The sequence below is a fragment of the Oryzias melastigma genome, linkage group LG8 (genome assembly GCF_002922805.2).
Source record: "Oryzias melastigma strain HK-1 linkage group LG8, ASM292280v2, whole genome shotgun sequence".
NCBI classification, from domain to species: Eukaryota; Metazoa; Chordata; class Actinopteri; order Beloniformes; family Adrianichthyidae; genus Oryzias; species Oryzias melastigma.
This window is the reverse complement of record NC_050519.1, coordinates 6,200,212-6,210,368: the sequence shown is the minus strand read 5'-3', so window position 1 is coordinate 6,210,368 and position 10,157 is coordinate 6,200,212. Positions and strand designations below refer to the sequence as shown.

The following is a 10,157-nucleotide window of genomic DNA, read 5'->3' as shown; positions in this document are numbered from 1 at the left end:
TCTAAATGAAATGATTTTTTAGGAATTACTGAGGGCAAAAATAAAAAAAATTGACTTCAAACAGGCAGAATTCATAAACTTAAAGTCCCCCTCTGATGAAAATCATGGTTTTTTTTACTTTTTAACATTTATGTGTGGCATTTTCTCATGAAATATGATTAATTTTTGCATTTCTGAATATTTCTCCTTTTAAATATTTGTCAATCAAACGCTCTGTTTGATTAATGATTAATGAAATTTCTGTGGTCAGATCACCATCACTGGATTTTTCTGTGAGAGTTTCATCCAATACTTACAGTAGCAGGACTGAGAACGCTGGAAAATCTCCACCAGACTCCACGGAGCTTCTTGATGTGACCACGGAAATGTGAACGGCGGCTCATTTGACCGCAGTTGGAAAGGATTGTAAATCAATGAAAGAGCATTTTGAGAAACCAATGATTGAATGTATTGATCACAGCAACGTCAATAAACATTGGAGAATTAGCTAAAAGAGTCTTTGGTGAACTGGAAGGAGAAAGAATCAGGATTTTGAGGGAAGATCTGCCCATGAAGATCTTCACTTCCTCGTCTGAGCTGACATCAGAGCTGACATCAGAGCTGACATCAGAGCTGACATCAGAGCTGACATCCGATCAGAACCATACGGCTGGACGTTACTCATAATACTGGACATTTTTATGTAGCAGCGGTGAAGATTTACGCTAGCGAGACACAGAGCTATCATAATCAGAAAGGGGCGGGGCCGCTCAGCTCCAAAAGCCACGCCCCCTCAGAGAAGATTTTGGAAACTGAGGCTTCAAATCAACATGAAAAATGGCTTTTTATGATATTTAAGTAGTGGGATTTTGGTTAAAAACTTCATAATCATAATTAAAACTTTACTAGGAATGTTTTTTTTAATTAAAAAATGGACTTTAAAGGGCACAAACCCCCTCCTAGAATCATTTCTGATCATCTATAATGACTAATTATTCATAGACGCAGGTTTTTTCTTGTGCCTTATATTTTATGAATTCTAGTCACTGGTGCATTTAAGGCTCTTACTCAAAGCCTTTTTTTATGCAATTTGTTAGTCTCTTTTTATTGCTAATATAAGTCTAAGTGGTTTAGGAATTATGTCAGAAATGAACTGAAAATTAAGTTTGTTAGCAGGATTTACAATGTCCTTGACTGAGAAGAAATTGTCCCCTTTATACGTTTGCTGTGCAAAGTCTCCAATACAGCCATTTTTTCTCGCCAATTCCTTTAAAAAGCCTTCAATTATGAAGGAAAGATGTTTAGACTTTTATAATTCGCGTCTATCGTTGTTCCCTGGATTTAGCATCTTTAGATATTTGGAGCCAGCTGTCAGCTCATTAACAAAACCTAACAAAGTGTTTCCACACACGTGCACATCCACATGTGTGATTCTGACACCGAGAGGATGGCCCTACACGCTCGTCTGACAGCTCGCACAATTATCCCAGTAATGGAGCAAGAACTCTAGAGAACCCACCGAGAAATTAGCAAGCAAATAAACCAGCAGATAGTGCTCTGATTTTGTCAAACGCTGACATCCAAGATAATCCCTAGTGAGTGAACTAAATGAAATGTTGAATATGAACTTGGTTATCTTCCAGTGGCATAAACACAAAGCTCACAGCGGCCGCCGACTTCTCGCTCCCCTCTGGTTTGCAGACTTGCATGCATGGCTATCTGGAGCCGATGCCCACAGGCACGCACCGAGGCCAGAGTCCAAGCCGTGTCGAATCAGCAGAGTCTTCACCAGAGGCCAAATCTGTAGCGTATAATTAGCTTTTAATCAGCACCCTCATTCAGGCAAGCAGCACAGATTAGCCCAGCTTGGGCTGTGCTTAAAATAAGCATTCATAAATGCATGTGAAAGCCTCTGACCCATCGCATCCAATCACACGCGCACAATACAAGCTGCCTCCCTGCAGTCCTCGCTCATTTTCCTCCACTGTTGTTTGACTTCAATGTGTCTTTTATCCCCTCCACCATTTTTTTATTTATTATTTTACTGCTTCTGCTCTAAATTTGTTGGTGGATTTATTTGACAGGAAATGCTGTAATCCTGTCAGTTGCTTTAACAAGGACATGAGGACACACAGCAAACTTCATCTTAATGACAACTTCTGCTTTGGAGGGTCTGTTTGGATAATCCAATATTGCAAATTTAAAATTAGCGTCTTTATTAAAAAAAAATAAATAAATAAAACTGCTGGGGTTCGAGAGCGTAACATTTTTGATGAGCTAGTTTGGTCTAATCCCCGCCTGTCTCTGGGGCGAGCCGCGGCGTTTATGCTGGTAATGAAGTGCAGTGAGATGAAAGCCTTTTTAATGGGATTTAGTTAAACTGGGACGCAAAGCAGAAAGTCATAAGAGAGGAGCAAATCTTCTCCTCCTCATCGCCGCCACTGTCATTGTTATTTCTGCTCCCGTGGATGCGGCGGCTCATTTAATGAGCGTGTGTGCCATCGTTCCCGTTCATTGGCTGTAGGAGACGTCAGTCACTGAACTGCTGCTCTAACATTACCCTCTGCTTTCGGAAAACACGACCCGCTCCGACCAAAATTGTGTTCTTGTGGCATTTTTCTAATACATTTCTAAAAATGTATCTTCAAATTGCATTTTAGAGTATTTCTTTATTAAATTGTTGTGAAAACAGATGAAAAATGAATGTTTGATGGAGAAAATACAACTCAGAGGCGAATGTCTAATGAACTACTGCCGCTCTGCAGAAACTATGGCCAAATCCGAAACCCCCCAATCACTATATAGTGCGTTCGCCATTTTCTAGAGCTGTCCGAATAATTCTAAGTGCCCTAGAAATTTCCCAGAACTCTTTTCGAAAAACTAACGTGCATCGATGCTCACTAGATTAGCAAATATAGACCACAATGCATTGCGCTTGAACAATTTCTAACAAAAAATTTTTTGAATAAACCATCCACATTTTTACCATCAGAACACAGTGGAGTCATAAATAAACATCGTCAAATGTTTGTATTGATTTATTTTTTACTTTGTAGAATTGGTGACGTCATATCCGGCGTTTAGAAAAACGAAAGAAAAGTATTACTTTTAAATTCCAGGGCACTCTATAGTTTTTTAGTAGTTTGGGGTTATGGAGGGAATTCGGACATGACCTTGTAGAAAAATATTGTTTTCAGATTTGGATGTAACTCCCACTCGATGATGTCATCAATAGTCGCTGGTCAGCTAGCGTTAGCGCAGAGCTGCTAGCGCTCCAATATACGTTACAACATTGATTTTATAACTTTAAAAAGGTCATGCTACAACACAAAGTCATTATTTACATTTAAATGTGAACTTCTGTGGTTCAGACGCACCAAAGTGAAGAAAAGCGCTCTAATTGAAGGGGCATCTGAGGGAAAAGGGAGTCTGAAATAGTTTTTTAAGGGTAGAGAAAAGGGACTTTGAGTTCGGGATCCCTCCGCCGGTAGGGTGAGTGTCGTTTCGTTTTGCCACGGAGGAGTAGTTAATTTTTTCACGTGGGTGCCCTCTAATGCACAGAAATTCACATTTAAATGTAAGTCATGACTTTTTATTTTAGCATGACCTTTTTAAAGTCATAAAACGGATGTTGTTATGTATTTCCAAGCGCTAGCAGCTACCCGCTAACGTAGCTGACCTATTGAACACACTATTTTTCCGTAATTTTCCGTTTGGAGTGATAAATGTAGGGGTAGGGAGGGGAAGATTTGAATTTGGCTTTTGTGTTTCGCCCAGGCTACTTCCAAGGTGACCTGTGTCAACACAACACTCGTAGACACGTTTTAGCCTCCCTAAAAATCTATCTGTCATGCATCAAAATGTTTGACGCGTGCAGGACGCAGAAGAAACGATCCTCCGCTGGAAGGTGAAAAACAAAGCTCTACAGCCTGAGGCAGTTTCTTTCTTCAGCCATCAAGAAGAAACCAGATGGGGAAAGAAAGCTCGACACAATAACAGGCGTTAAAAAGTGCACGGCTGCAAACGGAAGTGAAGAAAGCTATGGTGATGTTATTAAATTCTAGTTTAAAACAGTATTTAAAGAGATGTTTAAAGGATGCAGCTGTGCTGTATGTCATGATCGGTCCGAGCACATGCAGGTTATAACCACAGTATTTTACTAGAGAGTAGAAAACATTAAAGGAGCAATTGCAAGACATCATCCCCACATGGAATATCAGCTCATGAAACAGCAATGATCATTTTACCTGTTGACCACAGAGCTGCTGTTTCTCAGTCATGATCAAAGCACCACTTTATCAACCTGGAAAGGCTCTTTTTTAGTTTTTTTCTGATGAAAATAAAGCACAATATTGAGATTGTCATAACAGTAAAATTAGATAAGCAGGCAGGCAGATACTTTATTAATCCTTAGGGGAATTGGTTGTGGTAGGCACCATATACACGAGACATATTGCCAAATGGCGGCATCGATAATCGCCCAGAAAAACCCCATGAGGAGGAATGAAGTCAAAAATCAATCATCTTTAGTCTGTGTCGGCATAGATTGAAGTACAAGCAAAAATACATCAATATTCCACTTTCAGAGGATTGTTTTGGTTTGGTCGAGGGAATGTGCCCTTATCCCGGGAGTTCCTGAGTTATGAGTCACAAATTTGTATTTTTTTTTTTTATTTCCACCCTAAAACATAAATTTTATTGAAAATTACAAAGAAAAAATCATATTTCTCTAATTATCTTCATTGGAGTCAGTTAAAAGTAGAATATCATTTTTTTATTATTATTTTGCCATCATTAAAGTGTATAGAATCAATATCAATATTAATCAATTTGAACCAATTTAAGATTATTAGATTAATAATCAATTCACAAAATATATAAATTGATTTAGCACACCATGCTAATGTCCGCTAGCTTGATGCTAACGTTCAATAGGATTTCCCATAGGACGGCTAATGCTAACGCTCGGTTGACCAAAAAAAAAATACATTGGTGACTAAATGAACATCTTTATTTACTTCCAGTCAGTAATTTTCCAAACTCTTTCAAGTAAATATTTTTAAAGTACCTATTTGTGGTCTAAAACTTCGTTTTTTCCCTCATAGTGTTGTCTTCTTCTTGAATAAAGTGTACTTCTATAGCGCGATCGCCACCTAGTGGCCAAACTGAAACGTCCTCCAGCAGAAGCAGCTCAATTTACAATGTTAATGATCTGAATATTTTTGTTAGAACTTCTCCTTTAGAGAATCTATGTAACACTGTATGATATTAACAATCTCATTATTTTACTAATACATTTAAGAATATGTGAACTGTATCAGATTAATATAAATATATTCAAATGAAATAATAGATTGTTAATGTATTTCTAAATAAATGTGTATGAATTTGTAAACCTAAAATTGAATTGACAAAAACATTTTGTCCTCATTCTGCAGGATTACTAGTTGCTTCTAGAATCCTTAAAACTAGAGAGAAATCCACAAATAGGATTTTCTTTAAAGGAATCAACTTCCTGTATCTCACAGAAGCTATGTCACATTCATTCTTTTTGTTTTTGACTGAATTAAAAAAAAAAAAAATGTCTTTCAACACCAGGAACCGAGTGACTGAGCGGTTGTTCCAGTGAGCCGTTTATTCTTGCATAATCTAGTGTGGGTGACCAGCACCGAGCCAGCAATCCTGCTGCTGCCTCTGCTGCCGGGCTGAGTCTGGCTCATGACCTCCCAGGGGCCACGCTGCCATATTGGCCCCCTGCTTATTGTTCTGTCAACAGCATCTGTTGGGCCCGATAACAGGATTAGACCAGCCCCCTGCAGGTTTGCTAGAGCTAGCCCGGATTAGCAAGCAATCCTATCTTTTCATACATTTGAGTGTCTTTGTTAGCATTAGTGTGGTAATTCATTTTAAAGTCAATCTCTTTTGTCCTATTAGAAAAGGTATGCCGCAGATAGAGAGAACTCATCCCATCTTTTGTTATGTGCAAAAAACTCATCATTTTTCCTCCTTTTTTCCAACATTTAGTTGTGATTTCAGAAAGACAAATGGACGATTTAAATATCCATCCTTCTATAGATGATTTGAGTTTGGTGATTCTCGCATTCAAGCGTCCACTTTCAATGAAAAGTAATGGAAATGTGCGTAAATCCTTATTTCAGGCTTCTGCATTCACAAGTTTTTAAGTCCGGTTTCGGGCTCTACAAACAAAAAAGGCGTTCATCGATCGCGCACTGCAAGTTCATTGAACTTTTGACTACTAAATCATGAAAACTTTGACCAATCAGGGACTCAGATTTAGCAGTGGCGTGTGGGTAGCGTCCTTTTGAACCGTAAACATGATCACGAAAGATAAATTAATGTGTGGTTCATGCCTAGCTGGAACTATACGACACCAAGTCTTTCATATATCGTGATAGAATTATAAAAGAAAAAGTCTGGAGCAAGATTTCCTTTGACTTTTCGCTTCAAAGTTTTAGAGTTTTGCAACTATTTTAACAACAGGCTAACGTTTTTTGCTAGTTTGTTGTTTACTAAGGTTTTTAAGCTAAATTAGAATTTAGCTTCTATTTTAGCAACAGGCTAACGTTTTTTGCTAGTTTTTTGTGTACTGGGTTTTAGGCTAATTTAGAGTTTAGCTTCTATTTTAGCAAGAGGCTAACTTTTTTTTGCTAGTTTTTTGTGTACTGGGGTTTTAGGCTAATTTAGAGTTTAGCTTCTATTTTAGCAACAGGCTAACGTTTTTTTGCTAGTTTGTTGTTTACTGAATTTTTCATTCTAAATTAGAATTTAGCTTCTATTTTAGCAACAGGCTAATATAGTTTTTAAGGAATTTTATGCTAATTTGGAGTTTAGCTAATATTTTTGTAAAATGTGGATGTTTTCTGCTAATTTGTTATCTACTGAAGTTTTTTTTTTTTGGATAATTTAGCTTACTGAGGAATTTTAGGCTATTTTGGAGTTGAGCTAGTAATTGAGCAACGAACTAGCATTTTTTTTTTGTGGCTATTTTGGCCTGAGTTCTTTTTATGCTAATTCGGAGTTAAGCTAATATTTTAGCAATATGCTAACATTTTTGGCTAATTTCTTATCTACTGTGTTTCTAAGCTAATTTAGAGTTAAGCTTTTATTTTTAGCAACATGCTAACATTTTTTGGCTAATTTAATTTACTGAGGAATTTTATGCTAATTCGGAGTTAAGCTAATATTTTAGCAACATGCTAACATTTTTGGCTTATTTCTTATCTACTGTGTTTTTAGACTAATTTAGAGTTTAGCTTTTATTTTAGCAACATGCTAACATTTTTGGCTGATTTAATTTACTGAGGAATTTTATGCTAATTTGGAGTTCAGCTAGTTATTAAGCAACAAGCTAGCTTTTTCGCTAATTCAGCATCTACTAAACATAAAAGGTGAAAATGTTTTTTTTTAAATCCAATGTTTAGACATGCCAGTTTCTTTTTATATTTTTGCTTTTGTTGGTACCAAAAATACTTCACATAATTCACAATTATTAAATAATAATAATAAAAAACAATAAGAAGGTCATAAAGGCAAATCCAAATTTCTCATGCGGCTCCTTCTAGGGTTTGATCAGTAGATAATGGATTTTACTGTTAAAGGTTGCCGACCCTTGGTATGACCCAACCTAAAATCAACAGGTTCTTCAAGTTTTTCAAATCATCACAAAGAAAGAATCTTTTTTGCGTACCAAAACAAAGAGAAAACGTGATTTTTAAATCATAAAAAGTCAAAACTCACAACACAAATCTGAATAAATGTGACCCAAGAAAAATTGGAAAACGTCTTGCAGGCAGATATTCAGGTGCAGATGATCATCATTATGTGGTCGCAGGAGAAAAGCCCTGAACTGCGCTTTTTTTCCCCTCATTTTCTGCTCAGTGATAGTTTTAAATAATACCACCACTTAGCAAGCAGTTATTGTAACTCCGGTTGTGACAGAAAATCCAATCAAATAAAGTTGTGAAATTTTTTGGCATTTCTCACCGAACCAAATTATAGCGGCGTGTTATAAAATAAGCATCTCGGCTCCGTAGTGGAATAAGAAATGTGTTTCCTCTTTGTTTTCAGAAGTGCTCGAGCTGATGCATGACCTATTCCTCCCTCACTCTTGGGAATGGCACATTGTTCTGGAACTGTCACACTGTGGCCTGGAGATGACTGTAATTCAGCCTTACATAATCCTCATATCACTTCTCATTATTGCCTGTACGAACAGCTGTGGGTTTAGATTGTAAGCCATCACATGGGAGTGCCTGGAGCCGCGGCCAGGATGTATTGTGAAAACAGTTTGTCCCCGTTCCTCCAGGTGTCCCAAAACTGCCTGAATGTAAATGTCAATAGAGAATGAATGAGACTCGCTTTGCACAGAAACCGGAACATTTATTTTTATTTTAGAGACTCTCTCCAATCGTCTTTTGAACATTAACGAGTTAAAAGAATTAACATGTGAAGTTTTATAACTGCCCTTTGCTTTAACTCTGAGGTTCAGGCTTCCACGGCGTGCAATACCATTATACCATGGTCATTTAGGAAATAAATAAGTATTCAGTCAATTTTTAGGACTTTATTCTTGCTATTTTGTGGGGTTTAGGTCACTTTTTCACAAAAAGACGACTATTTCATCCACGGTCCAGTGCCATATTCCATCCATCCATCCATCTTCTTCCACTCATCCGGGACCGGGTCGCGGGGGCAGCAGTCTAAGCAAAGATGCCCAGACTTCCCTCTCCCCGGTCACTTCCTCCAGCTCCTCTGGGGGGACCCCGTGGTGTTCCCAGGCCAGCCGAGAAACATAGTCCCTCATGTCCTGGGTCTTCCCCGGGGCCTCCACCCAGTGGGACATGCCCGGAACACCTCTCTAGGGAGGCGTCCAGAAGGCATCCGGATAAACTGGCTCCTCTCGATGCGGAGGAGAAGGGACTCTACTCTGAGCTCTCTCCGGGTGACTGAGCTCCTCACCCTATCTCTAAGGGAGCGCCCAGCCACCCTCCGGAGGATACTCATTTCAGCCGCTTGTAACCGGCTGACGTTCCATGTTCCAAGAGCCAAATTCCATTCTCGGGGTTTCGGCCGCCGAGGCACTCATCTCCGACTGCCGCCCAAACCACACTGCACCGGCCCCTTCAGAGCTCCCCTGCAGGTGGTGGGCCCACTGGGGAGTGATCCCACGTCGCTCCTTCGGGTTGGACCCAGCCGGGGCCCGTGGGAGGAGCCCCGGCCACCAGGCGCTCGCCTCCGAGCCTCAACCCCGGGCCTGGCTCCAGGGTGGGGCCCCGGTGACGCCAATCCGGGCGACGTAGCGGGATCTCTGGTCTTGACACTCATAAAGGGTGTTGCGAACCGCTCTTTGTCTGGCTAGTCACTCAGGACCTGTCTGCCATGGGAGACCCTACCAGGGGCAGAAGCCCCCGACAGCATAGCTCCTGAGATCACTCGAGCACTCAAACCCCTCCACCACGTTAAGGTGGCGGTTCAAGGAGGGGCTAGTGCCATATTGTTCAAAAAAATGTTACCTGGTAAAACATTGTGATTTAACCGTGATTAATCACAACACAAAAGTAATTAATAAATTTTTTTAATCGATTGACAGCACTAATTAAAAATAAATGTTCTAAATGTAGAGTTTTGTGTGTCGTTTCATATTGTGATTATTCGCAGATAAGAAGTGGTTGGGAAATACAGTAACTAAAAAAAAAAAATCATGATTAATCGTGATTAAACTGTCTTTTTTGCTCATTTTAGGGCCAATTACTCCAATGGGTCAATGGGAAAAATGTAATGCTGCGTTCAAGTGGTGTTTGAATAATTGGAAAACGTACATGAACATCAAGAAGACAGCAAATGCTCCAACATCACATGAATGCAGAATAGTTTTCTGCACTTAAACATCGTATTTGTGGTGCACTATCGATGGGGAGACACCAGAATTACAGGAAAAATCTAATATTTTTAAGGATTATCACATCTAAACAGTTCATTTTACTCATTTTGATTTATTTTCATTGCAAGATCACTTCCTTGCACATACATCCTATCTGTGTCAGTATTTTGTCCAACCACAAATGAAACCATGACTCTACACATTTCTTTTTTTGAAACCTCATTTTAGTTTAAAAAAAGGGGGAAGATGTTGACAGAAGGCTTGGCCCCTGACTGTG

At 39.2% G+C, this 10,157-nt stretch overlaps 1 protein-coding gene across 1 annotated transcript in view; it reads left to right on the top strand.

The window, feature by feature from the left end:
* znf385c (zinc finger protein 385C) overlaps positions 1–10,157 on the top strand; it is a gene marked incomplete in the record, with an annotated part of 197,036 nt that overhangs the window by 77,075 nt on the left and 109,804 nt on the right.